This window comes from Coregonus lavaretus, assembly GCF_964263955.1.
Source record: "Coregonus lavaretus genome assembly, contig: HAP1_SCAFFOLD_2916, whole genome shotgun sequence".
Lineage (NCBI taxonomy): Eukaryota > Metazoa > Chordata > Actinopteri > Salmoniformes > Salmonidae > Coregonus > Coregonus lavaretus.
This window is the reverse complement of record NW_028164294.1, coordinates 2,444-15,552: the sequence shown is the minus strand read 5'-3', so window position 1 is coordinate 15,552 and position 13,109 is coordinate 2,444. Positions and strand designations below refer to the sequence as shown.

Below are 13,109 nucleotides of genomic sequence, written 5' to 3'. Positions count from 1 at the left end.
GAAAATCACATTGTAGGATTTTTTATGAATTTATTTGCAAATTATGGTGGAAGATAAGTATTTGGCCACCTACAAACAAGCAAGATTTCTGGCTCTCACAGACCTGTAACTTCTTCTTTAAGAGGCTCCTCTGTCCTCCACTCGTTACCTGTATAAAAGACACCTGTCCACAACCTCAAACAGTCACACTCCAAACTCCACTATGGCCAAGACCAAAGAGCTGTCAAAGGACACCAGAAACAAAATTGTAGACCTGCACCAGGCTGGGAAGACTGAATCTGCAATAGGTAAGCAGCTTGGTTTGAAGAAATCAACTGTGGGAGCAATTATTAGGAAATGGAAGACATACAAGACCACTGATAATCTCCCTCGATCTGGGGCTCCACGCAAGATCTCACCCCGTGGGGTCAAAATGATCACAAGAACGGTGAGCAAAAATCCCAGAACCACATGGGGGGACCTAGTGAATGACCTGCAGAGAGCTGGGACCAAAGTAACAAAGCCTACCATCAGTAACACACTACGCCGCCAGGGACTCAAATCCTGCAGTGCCAGACGTGTCCCCCTGCTTAAGCCAGTACATGTCCAGGCCCGTCTGAAGTTTGCTAGAGTGCATTTGGATGATCCAGAAGAGGATTGGGAGAATGTCATATGGTCAGATGAAACCAAAATAGAACTTTTTGGCAAAAACTCAACTCGTCGTGTTTGGAGGACAAAGAATGCTGAGTTGCATCCAAAGAACACCATACCTACTGTGAAGCATGGGGGTGGAAACATCATGCTTTGGGGCTGTTTTTCTGCAAAGGGACCAGGACGACTGATCCGTGTAAAGGAAAGAATGAATGGGGCCATGTATCGTGAGATTTTGAGTGAAAACCTCCTTCCATCAGCAAGGGCATTGATGATGAAACGTGGCTGGGTCTTTCAGCATGACAATGATCCCAAACACACCGCCCGGGCAACGAAGGAGTGGCTTCGTAAGAAGCATTTCAAGGTCCTGGAGTGGCCTAGCCAGTCTCCAGATCTCAACCCCATAGAAAATCTTTGGAGGGAGTTGAAAGTCCGTGTTGCCCAGCGACAGCCCCAAAACATCACTGCTCTAGAGGAGATCTGCATGGAGGAATGGGCCAAAATACCAGCAACAGTGTGTGAAAACCTTGTGAAGACTTACAGAAAACGTTTGACCTGTGTCATTGCCAACAAAGGGTATATAACAAAGTATTGAGAAACGTTTGTTATTGACCAAATACTTATTGTATTGACCAAATACTTTGTATTATTATTCCACCATAATTTGCAAATAAATTCATAAAAATCCTACAATGTGATTTTCTGGAAAAAAAATTCTCATTTTGTCTGTCATAGTTGACCTGTACCTATGATGAAAATTACAGGCCTCTCTCATCTTTTTAAGTGGGAGAACTTGCACAATTGGTGGCTGACTAAATATTTTTTTCCCCACTGTAGATTAGTTCAATCAAGTCTTATGTCATTGACTTGCTGTGGTCCTATCTTCTATTCTCTCTCTCACTCTCTCACTCTAGGGACTTCTGCCCCCTTAGTGATCACTGTTTCATAATCTGGCCTAGATCCATACTGAATGAGAACCACTTTGCTGCTTAAGGACTTAAGCTCTGTGTTTCCCAAGAGTTCATTGCATCCTTGTATTTTTTTATGATGTCTTGGAATCATTTACTTTATTTCACTGTGCCCTTGTAATGGAACACCAGAGATAAGCCATTGGCAGTTAAAACCTCTTAATAGAAGATTGGAATTTTCATACCAATCTAGTCAATTTGAGGTGACTGTTTTAGTCTGTGTGTGAAATGTTATTTTCCTCAGTAACTACAGCCCCTTGTTGGCCTTGCTCTGTGCATGCTGCAAGACAGTACATGGAAAAACTTTGGGATTTTTCTGTGCATTTTTCTGTGCAACTTTACAACACAGTATAGCCTTCACGCGTTGCAAGTCCATACATGCAAGCTCTCTCTCCTTTTTGTTAGATTTATCTGTTTTGTGTCCAATTGTTCAGTTAGGCGATCAGGTTATATACTGTATTTGTGCTGGCTTGCATAACATGCTGGACACTGGCCAACCCCCACTCCCTCTCCCACCCCTCACCCCCTTTTTTCACTTCGCTTTTTTCGCTTCTTCCCTCCAGAGAAAAACAGGATGTCAAAATGGTCTGTTCTTTAACCATTCTGTGGCAGGCTTCACTTTTTCAGGCAAAGGGATGAGACAGATGTAGTCATCTGAGCTCTCTCTCTGTCTCTGTCTCTGGCTGTCTGTCTGTCTCTCTCTCTCTCTCTCTCTCTGTCTCTGTCTCTGTCTCTCTGTCTGTCTCTCTGTCTGTCTGTCTCACTCACTCACTCACTCACTCACTCACTCACTCACTCACTCACTCACTCACTCACTCACTCACTCACTCACTCACTCACTCACTCACTCACTCACTCACTCACTCACTCACTCACTCACTCACTCACTCACTCACTCACTCACTCACTCACTCACACACACACACACACACACACACATATATATATATATATATATATATATATATATATATATATATATATATATATATATATATATGCAAGATGTGCAGAAGTGCATCTGCACAGACACCCATCATGAACTTTGTCCTCCTTTTGGGCATACAGGAAAACAACAGTGTGAGTATAAAGGGGGGAGCAGAGAGTGTTGCTGTTGTTCCAAAAGCTACTGCTAGACAGAGCTGAGCTGAGGGAGATTTTACCAGACGGTAAGTGACTGCAGAATTATTTCGTAACTTGTTGTGCATGCTCATAATACAGAGAATAGCCTACATATTTTTTATGTATATAACCTGTGATGCACGATCACTTGATATGAATAAATTGAGATAGTGTTTTGATATATAAAAAAAAATAGCTTTGTTCTTTGATGCTGGTGTTGTCTCCGTAAGGCATGTATTTAATAATTTCCAGCTGGTTCACAATTAAGTGCTTCTATAACATGAATATGCAGAGAGAGAGAACTTTCTGCATTTACCCACCCCTCTCCGAAACCTTTCTTTTTCTGTCGTTCATCAGTTTGCCTTTGGTTGTGCAACAGAATTAAAAATACAAATATATATCCCTAAAATAAAAGGCTAGAAATGTAAAACATCAGAAATAATTACCTTTATTCTAATCACTAATTTATTTCATATCAGCAGATAAATATATATTTTTTAAAGTCTTCCATTCTTTGTCTCCGTTAAAGGGCCAATCTGCAGTTGAAACAATAGCAAAGCCTCTCCGCGCCACTTTTTCTGTAATAAGCTGAGGGATGGGGCTGGAGAAATGTAACCATTCTCAAATTCATAGACAGAGCTATGGATGCAAAAACTGACCATCCATGATATGAAAAGTATAGTTTTAACCATGTTTTGTGGCTATATAGTGTTTGTTTACATTTACTTTGTTTACAAACATTGGAGTAAAACAAGCTTATATTTTGGGTTCTGATGGGCTACGACAGTTGAACTAAGCTCACAAGGCATTTATAAGGACCAGTACGGAAATATATGCACTCACTAATGTAAGTCGTTCTGGATAAGAGCGTCTGCTAAATTACAAAAAAATAAAAAAATAAGTTATATTCTTCAAGAATCAATGGCACATATAATTAATTTATAAGTCCAAAAATGGATGCAGCAACTGCAGATTGCCCCTTTAACTCCCATTGAAAAGACAAAGAACCCATAGATTTCCATCATTTATTTTACCTAATAAATCAGTTCCTTTCAGAGAAAGAGAAGTCATTTAGGAAAATTGGGACACACCCAAGATTTTTACATAGAGGACATCCCCATCATTCTCTCAGCTTGTCAGCTTGGTCTTTCTCTCTAGTGTTGTCACAGGAAAGGGACACTGTTCAAATCTTATCTTTATTAGCTGAGCTGACTCTAACCTGACTCTTGCTTCTCTTTCTCTCGCTCTCTCTCTCTCTCTCTCTCTCGCTCTCTCTGTCTCTGTCTCTCTCTCGCTCTCTCTCTCTTTCTCTTCCTCTTCTACTCTCACCCCTTCAGCAGATCGAGCCTGCGGCACGGCACCGCGATGAGGGTGGGGCTCAGCCTGCTCCTGGCTCTCTGCCTGCTCCCTGGGGGCGGAGCAGAAAGTGAGGGGGAGGGGACCCGCTGTAAGCCGCCGCCTGGTTGGAGCATTGGGGAGGTGGAGCCAATGAAGGAGGTTATGGGCCAGGTCACAGTGGTGGCCCTCCTCCAGGCCAGCTGTATGTTCTGCTTGGTGCAGGCATCCTTGTAAGTGGACCAGATAGGGCTCTGTTCCATTCCCTTAACCACTTTTCTACCCCTAGTGGAGTGTGTTATAAATTGACGCTTTTCCAATAATCAGCAGCACATCTCTTTATAGAATGCCTGTTCTTTATTTTGTTATTTCATGATTTTGTTTGGCCATCTCTCCATATCCTGACTTTTCACTTCCTCTGAACAGATTGGATGAGCTGCGCCTAAAGCTGGAGGGCCAGGGTTTGGACAATGTGACCTATATGGTGGTGAACCACCAGGGGGAGCAGGCCCAGCGCCTTCACACCTTGCTGAGCCAGAAACTGTCTGAGAACATCATGCTGTACAAACAGGAGCCCAAACAGGAGGACGTGTGGCAGGCCCTGGCTGGAAAGAAGGATGACTTCCTCATCTATGACAGGTCAGCTCCTGACTGTCTGTCTGTCTGTGTCTGTATGTTTGTCTCTGTATGTCTGTCTCTTGTCTGTCTGTCTCCTGTCTGTCAGTCTCTCGTATGGCTGTCTCATCTGTCTGTCTGTCTTTTCTGTCTGTCTACTGTCTGTCTGTCTCCTGTCTGTCTCTCATCTGTCTGTCTCCTGTCTGTCAGTCTCTCGTTTGTCTGTCTCTGTGTCTGTCTGTTTGTCTCCTGTCTGTCTGTCTCTTGTCCGTCTGTCTCCTGTCTGTCTCCTGTCTGTCTGTCTGTCTGTCTCCTGTCTGTCAGTCTCTCGTCTGTCTGTCTGTGTCTGTCTGTTTGTCTCTGTATGTCTGTCTCTTGTCTGTCTGTCTCTCGTCTGTCAGTATCTCGTATGGCTGTCTCATCTGTCTGTCTGTCTCTTGTCTGTCTGTCTCTCGTCTGTCTGTCTCTGTATGTCTCTTGTCTGTCTGTCTCTTATCTGTCTGTCTCCTGCCCATCAGTCTCTTGTCTCTCTGTTTGTCTGTCTGTCAGTCTCTTGTCTGTCTGTCTGCCTGTCTGCGCTTGGTCTACTCAGAAATACAAACCGTGCTCAGCATGCTGTCTGTTCCTCTCTCTCTTTCACACACAGTATCTTGTCTTATACAGTATCATATATCTCATATACAAATCTCTTTTTCCTACAGCATGCTGCTGTGTAATCATTAAAGTATCTCTGTCTTTCAATCAAATCAATCAATCACATTTATTTATAAAGCCCTTTTTACATCAGCAGATGTCACAAAGTGCTATACAGAAACCCAGCCTAAAACCCCAAACAGCAAGCAATGCAGATGTAGAAGCATGGTGGCTAGGAAAAACACCCCTAGAAAGGCAGAAACCCAGGAAGAAACCTAGAGATGGACCAGGCTCTGAGGGGTGGCCCTCTCTAGGTTTCTTCCTAGGTTTCTGCCCTTCTGGCTGTGCCGGACGGAGATTATAACAGTACATGGCCATTAAGGCAAGATTTTTCTCCAAGACGTTCATAGATGTCCAGCAGGGTCAAATAATAATCACAGTGGTTGTAGAGGTTGCAACAGGTCAGTACATCAGGAGTAAATGTCACATGGCTTTTCATAGCCAGGCATTTAGATGTTGAAATAGCAGGTGTGGTAGAGAGAGAGAGTTGAAAACAGCAGGTCTGAGACAAGGTAGCATGTCCGGTGAACAGGTCAGGGTTCCATAGCCGCAGGCAGAACAGTTGAAACTGGAGCAGCAGCACAACCAGGTGGACTGAGGACAGGAGTCATCAGGCCAGGTAGTCCTGAGGCATGGTCCAAGGGCTCAGGTCCTCCAGGAGGGGGGCCTTATAGGCATGGGAAACTGTATGTTTACATTGCCAAAGCAAGTGAAATACAGTGCCTTCAGAAAGTATTCATACCCCTTGACTTATTCCACATTTTGTTGTGTTACAGCCTGAATTCAAAATTGATTCAATTACATTTCTTCTCTCACCCATCTACACACAATACCCCATAAAGACAAAGTGAAAACATGTTTTTAGAAATTCTTGCAAATTTATTGAAAATGAAATACAGAAATATATCACCCCTGAGTCAATACTTTGTAGAAACACCTTTGGCAGCTATTACAGCTGTGAGTCTTTCTGTGTAAGTCTCTAAGAGCTTTCCACACCTGGATTGTGCAACATTTGCCCATTATTCTATTCAAAATGCTTCAAGCTCTGTCAAAGTGGTTGTTGATCATTGCTAGACAACCATTTTTAAGTCAAAACTGTAACTCGGCCACTCATGAACATTCACTGTCTTCTTGGTAAACAACTCCAGCGTAGATTTGGCCTGAGGTTATTGTCCTGCTGAAAGGTGAATTAATCTCCCAGTGTTCGGTGGAAAGCAAACTGAAACAGGTTTTCCTCTAGGATTTTGCCTGTGCTTAACTCCATTCCATTAATTTTTTATCCTGAAAAACTCCCCAGTCCTTAACGATTACAAGCATATCCATAACATGATGCAGCCACCACTATGCTTGAAAATATGGAGAGTGGTACTCAGTAATGTGTTGTATTGGATTTGCCCCAAACCTAACACTTTGTATTCGAATTGCTTTGCCACATTTTTTGCATTATTACTTTAGTCAATTAGGTTAGTATTTTGGAGTAACTACAATGTTGTTGATCCACCCTCAGTTTTCTCCTATCACAACCAATAAACTCTGTAACTATTGGCTTCACGGTGAAATCCCTGATTTACCAATAGGTGCCCTTCTTTGCGAGGCATCGGAAAACCTCGCTGCTCTTTGTGGTTGAATCTGTGTTTGAAATTCACTGCTTGACTGAGGGACCTTACAATTGTATGTGTGGGGTACAGAGATGAGGTAGTCATTAAAAAATCACGTTAAACACTATTATTGCACACAGTCAGTCCATGCAACTTATTATGTGACTTGTACAACACATTTATACTCCTGAACTTATTTAGGCTTGCCATAACAAAGCGGTTGAATACTTATTGACTCAAGACATTTAGCTTTTCATTTTTAATTAATTAGTAACAATTTCTAAAAACATAATTCTACTTTGACATTATAGGGTATTGTGTGTAGGCCAGTGACACAACATTTAAATGTAATCCATTTAAAATTCAGGCTGTAACACAACAAAATGTGGAAAAAGTCAAGGGGTTTCACACAAAAGTGAAATAAACAATCAGAAATGTATATACAGTGTTGTACCATGCTGCAAATAGTTGAAGTACAAACGGGAAAATAAATAAACATACATTTGGGTTGTATTTACAGTAGTTTGCCCTTTTCTTGTGGCAACAGGTCACACAACTTGCTGATGTGATGGCACACTGTGGTATTTCACCTAATTTGTTTTCTAATTCTTTGTGGGTCTGTGTAATCTGAGGCAAATATGTGTCTAATATGGTCATACATTTAGCAGGAGGTTAGGAAGTGCAGCACAGTTTCCATCTCATTTTGTGGGCAGTGTGCACATAGCCTGTCTTCTCTCGATAGCCAGGTCTGTCTACAGTGGCATGTCTGTACATAGTCAAAGCTTTCCTTAATTTTGGGCCAGACACAGTGGTCAGTTATTCTGCCCCTGTGTACTCTCTGACTGGGGCCAATTAGCATTACAGTTTGCTCAGTTTTTTGGTAAATTATTTCCAATGTGTCAAGTAATTATCTTTTTGTTTTCTCATGATTTGGTTGGGTCTAATTGTGTTGCTGTCCTGGAGCTCTGTAGGGTATGTTTGTGTTTGTGAACAGAGCCCCAGAACCAGCTTGCTGAGGGGACTCTTCTCTAGGTTCATCTCTCTGTAGGTGATGGCTTTGTTATGGAAGGTTTGGGAATCGCTTCTGTTTAGGTGGTTGTAGAATTTAACAGCTCATTTCTGGATTTTGATCATTAGCGGGTATCGTCCTAATTCTGCTCTGAATGCATTATTTGGTGTTTTAAGTTGTACACGGAGGATGTTTTTGTAGAATTCTGCATGCAGTCTCAATTTGGTGTTTGTCCTATTTTGTGAATTCTTGGTTGGTGAGTGGACCCCAGACCTCACAACCATAAAGGGAAATGTGTTCTATAACTGATTCAAGTATTTTTAGCCAGATCCTAATTGGGATGTCGCATTTTATATTCCTTTTGATGTCGTAGAAGGCCCTTCTTGCCTTGTCTCTCAAATCGTTCACAGCTTTGTGGAAGTTACCTGTGGTGCTGATGTTAAGGCTGAGGTAGGAATCATTTTTTGTATGCTCTAGGGCAATGGTGTCAAGATGGAATTTGTATTTGTGGTCATGGCATCTGGACCTTTTTTGGAACACCAATATTCTGGGCCCAGGTCTGACAGAATCTGTGCAGAAGATCTAGATGCTGCTGTAGGCACACTTTGGTTGGGGAAAGAAGCACCAGATCATCAGCAAACGGTAGACATTTGACTTCAGAGTCTAGTAGAGTGAGGCCGGGTGCAGACTGTTCTAGTGTTTTTTTCCCCCCAACACCGCTTTCCATTAATTTATATAGCAGATGCTCATGCCAAATTGAGTGAAAGTATTTTTTGAAATCAACAAAGCATGGGCTGTACACAGGGATGATGACACAACAGTTAAAGTAAGGTGCTATTATTTTTGTTAATTTTTTTGGCAATGAGAGTGTACATGGTGAATACGTGGTTGGTCGTACGGTAATTTGGTAAAAAGCCAATTTGATATTTGCTCAGGACATTGTTTTCACTGAGGAAATGTAGGAGTCTGCTGATTGGTAGAGCATGGCGCTTGTAACGCCAGGGTAGTGGGTTCGATCCCCGGGACCACCCATACGTAAAAATGTATGCGCACATGACTGTAAGTCGCTTTGGATAAAAGCGTCTGCTAAATGGCTTATTATTATTATTATTATTATTATTATTAATGATAATGCAGAGGATTTTCCCAAGGTTGCTGTTGACGCATATCCCACGGTAGTTATTGGGGTCAAATTTGTCTCCACTTTTGTGGATTGGGGTGATCATTCCTTGGTTCCAAATATTGGGGAAGATGCCAGAGCTGAGGATCATGTTAAAGAGTTTAAGTATAGCCAATTGAAATTTGTGGTCTGTATATTTTATAATTGTATTTAGGATACCATCACCACCACATACCTTTTTGGATTGGAGGTTTTGTATTTTGTCCTGTAGTTCATTCTATGTAATTGGAGAATCCAGTGTGTTCTGCTAGTCTTTAATAGCTGATTCTAAGATGTGTAATTGATCATGTATGTTTTTGTCTCTCTCTCTGTTTCTCTCTCAGGTGTGGTCGTCTGACCCACCATATCTCCCTCCCCTTTTCCATCCTGGGTACTCACTACGTAGAGAACGCCATTAAGGAGACCTACTGCCAACGCATATGTGGGGACTGCATGTATGAGGTACGCACACACACGCACTCGGTATGTCTGTGTTTGTATGTGAGAATTAGTTATATGAGTTATGAAAGAGAAACCAACACCCATCCTCCTCTCTCACACACAGAGCACGGAGATCCCAGCAGAGTGCAACAGGATGACAGAGGCGAAGCCTGAGGGAGAAGAGAAGCCAGCCACTGGAGGGGATACACCTCACGGTGGACACGGCCATCATCACTATGGCAACGGGCACGGTCACCATGACAACAGCCATGGTCACGGTCACCATGGTGAGAGGGGGGTGGGGCACGGTCACGGTCGTGGCCATGGGGTGGAGCAGCAGCAGCACCAACATGGCGCTGAGGGGCTCCACCATGGCCAGGCCCACGTTGGTCAGGAGCATATGGGTCAGCAGCCCATGGAGGCGCAGGAAGGGAATATTATGCAGAGGCCCTGAGTGAAGGGGAGGGCCAGGTGAAAGGCGGAGCTCAGCTGACATTTGAAGGAGGGGTCTGATCTAAGTCCCTCCTCCAAGGTCAGCTGATGCTGACACTGACGGAGGCTGTTTGGCGATGGGGTGAGCAACGAGCCAATCGGGCTCTGACACTGTGATGAGGCGCTGCCCGCCTCCTGACAGTGACAGGGACTGATGGGTGACTCCACCAATCACATCAGGGAGACCTGACAGTGACGCTCGCCCCCCGCTGACTGACAGCAGCCTCAGCCAGTGATGTGAGCCTGATCCCCGGGTGTTGAAACCTGAGGCTGAGAGCAGCTGTAAGCAGGGCCATGGCTCTGTGACAGTTACCTTGCTTATAGATATCATATTAACATCTGTGAGACCAACATCGGGGCAAAGCGCTCATACCATCTTACCAACTCGTTTTGCCCCTGTACTGTAAAGCCACACCTGATAGAGAGGGATGGAGGAATACATTGGGTCTAGTAAGGGAATGCCAAGCCTAAACCTATTACGATATGGGGAACAGGATGTTATTTGAGATGTGCCCAAAGGGATAGTATGACATCAAGGAAGGTACCCTCCACCCTCTCTCTCTCCGTCAGTGTGTTGGTCTCACCCTCCCGGGAGTGTATGGGGTGATTATGTTGACGTTTCTCCTCCTCGGTTTTGCTCCCTCCATCCAAAATGAAGGCAGGCACAGAAACTACGCTCTAGTGGTGTCTGTCTGATGTCCAGCTGGGGAGAGGGGAGGGGGAGGGCCATACAATATGACCACCCCCTAAAGTTCAAAGTTCCAAATATTTGAGTAAGGAGTATGAAGGAGTAGTGGCAAATACTGAAATAAACTGGCCAGGAAAGAATGATCTGAACCGAAGTTAGACATTGTTATACTCAGCCAATTTGGTTAAAATACATAATTGACAAGAGTATGATTTTTCTATTATGACCACACCAAACTTTTCAACTTTTTCTTCAACTAAATGTCTAATTTCATTCCTTTCAAGCAACAACATTTATTTTTGCATACCTTCGAATGAACTCTATTGTGTTTATTAAAGCAGTAGTGTGTTTTGTAGACAAACCTCAATATTCATAGAGTACAGCTGTTATAAAGTGTGTTTGGTTTTCCATCTTACTGTAACTGTTATTTTTGTTTGGCAATATTGCACACATATGTATAATGCACTGTTTGTGAACTAACAAAACAAAGAGTGACCACTTTTCAACTAACAAATAAACCAGCTAGAATGAAGAAGGTGGGTAGAGAGAAATATTGAATATATTGTACTTAATGAAGGCTTCTGGGGAAGACTACGGTCACCTAGAACACCCGATGCTTTGTACAAAACACATTCATTCTGACTGTGGCGTGTAGGTGGTGGAACATGTAAGAAAATCTCAATAAAGTTGGTTGATGCACTCATATTGCACTGTGGTCTTGTTTATCTTCTCTCTCACGCTCTCTCGCTCTCTCGCACTCTCTCGCTCTCTCGCACTCTCGCTCTCTCTCGCTCTCGCTCTCTCGCTCTCTCGCACTCTCGCTCTCTCGCTCTCTCGCGCTCTCGCTCTCACGCTCTCTCGCGCTCTCGCTCTCTCGCTCTCTCTCGCTCGTGTATTTGCGCAGAGGGCAACACTGGAATTAATAGCCTTTTGTAAGCCATGTTTATTTCTGGCCTGTCACCTGACAGACTGATCTTTAGATTGATTTATTAAAATGCAAACAAAACAAGCTATGATTGCCTAACATTTTCAGTAAATTAAAGTTTGTACTAACCCAGCTAGCACATAACGTTCTGAGAAACTTATATTTCTTAGAGCTTGGTGAGAGTGTGGTTGTCCTGTTGTTATTTTGCATACTTTCACACAACTTTCTGGGAATGGTGCAGGATAGTTGCTTGGCTTTGGAACATTCTCAGCACATTTAAGGAACTTGACAATCAAACTTTATTTTCTTGGTATTTAATTACTTTAACAGAACGTTTCCTAAAAGTTACACTTAATTTAAATGTTGGTAATGTTCTAGGAACATTCTCCAACTGGTTTGAGATTGGGAATGTTTTCAAATAGTTTAGAGAACATTAAGAAACAACGTTCTTCTGTGGGAATTTCAGTACTTCAGCATATTGTTTCCTACAGGTTTCCTCATGGTTCTATTTAAAGTCATGTTCTCAAATTGTTCAGAAAACTTTCCATTTAAAACTCAAGAAACCTTTAACGTTCAGAAAACTTTCTAAGAATGTTGTTTAAAAACATACATTCCATTGTCAGCATCAACAAAACTATCTCTATCCTATATATTGTTAAAGGAAAACAAGACAGGCTGTATAGAAATACAGCCGATTTGATGCAAAATGCATTATACCAGCTGTATTTCTGTATTTTGACAGTTATACAGTGCATTTGGAAAGTATCCAGACCCCTTCACTTTTTCCACATTTTATTACGTTACAGCCTTATTCTAAAATGGATAAAAATGAAAAAATAATCCTCATCAATCTACACACAATGACAAAGCAAAAACAGGTTTTTAGAAATGTTAGCAAATTTATTGAACATAAAAAACACAAATACCTTATTTACATAAGTATTCAGACCCTTTGCTATGAAACTCGAAATTGAGCTCAGGTGCAACCTGTTTCCATTGATCATCCTTGAGATGTTTTTACGACTTGATTGGAGCCCCTGTGGTAAATTCAATTGATTGGACATGATTTGGAAAGGCACACACCTGTCTATATAAGGTCCCACAGTTGACAGTGCATGTCAGAGCAAAAACCAAGCCATGAGGTCGAAGAAATTGTCCTTAGTGCTCCAAGACAGGATTGTGTCGAGGCACAGATCTGGGGAAGGGTACCAAAACATTTCTGCAGAACACAGTGGCCTCCATCATTCTTAAATGGAAGATGTTTGGAACCACCTAAATTCTTCCTAGAGCTGGCCGCTCAGCCAAACTGAGCAATCTGGGGAGAAGGGCCTTGGTCAGGGAGGTGACCAAGAACCCGATGGTCACTGACAGAGCTGCAGAGTTCCTCTGTGGAGATGGAAGAACCTTTCAGAAGGACAACCATCTCTGCAGCAC

The 13,109-nt window shown here is 42.6% G+C and overlaps 1 pseudogene across 1 annotated transcript; it reads left to right on the top strand.

Annotated features, from left to right (window-relative positions):
* Positions 1 to 2,608: 2,608 nt before the first annotated feature.
* LOC311117238 (selenoprotein Pa-like) lies at positions 2,609 to 11,455 on the top strand (annotated as a pseudogene). Its single transcript has 5 exons — positions 2,609 to 2,767; positions 4,058 to 4,288; positions 4,482 to 4,694; positions 9,474 to 9,591; positions 9,695 to 11,455. The product of its transcript is annotated as a selenoprotein Pa-like (transcript).
* Positions 11,456 to 13,109: the final 1,654 nt, after the last annotated feature.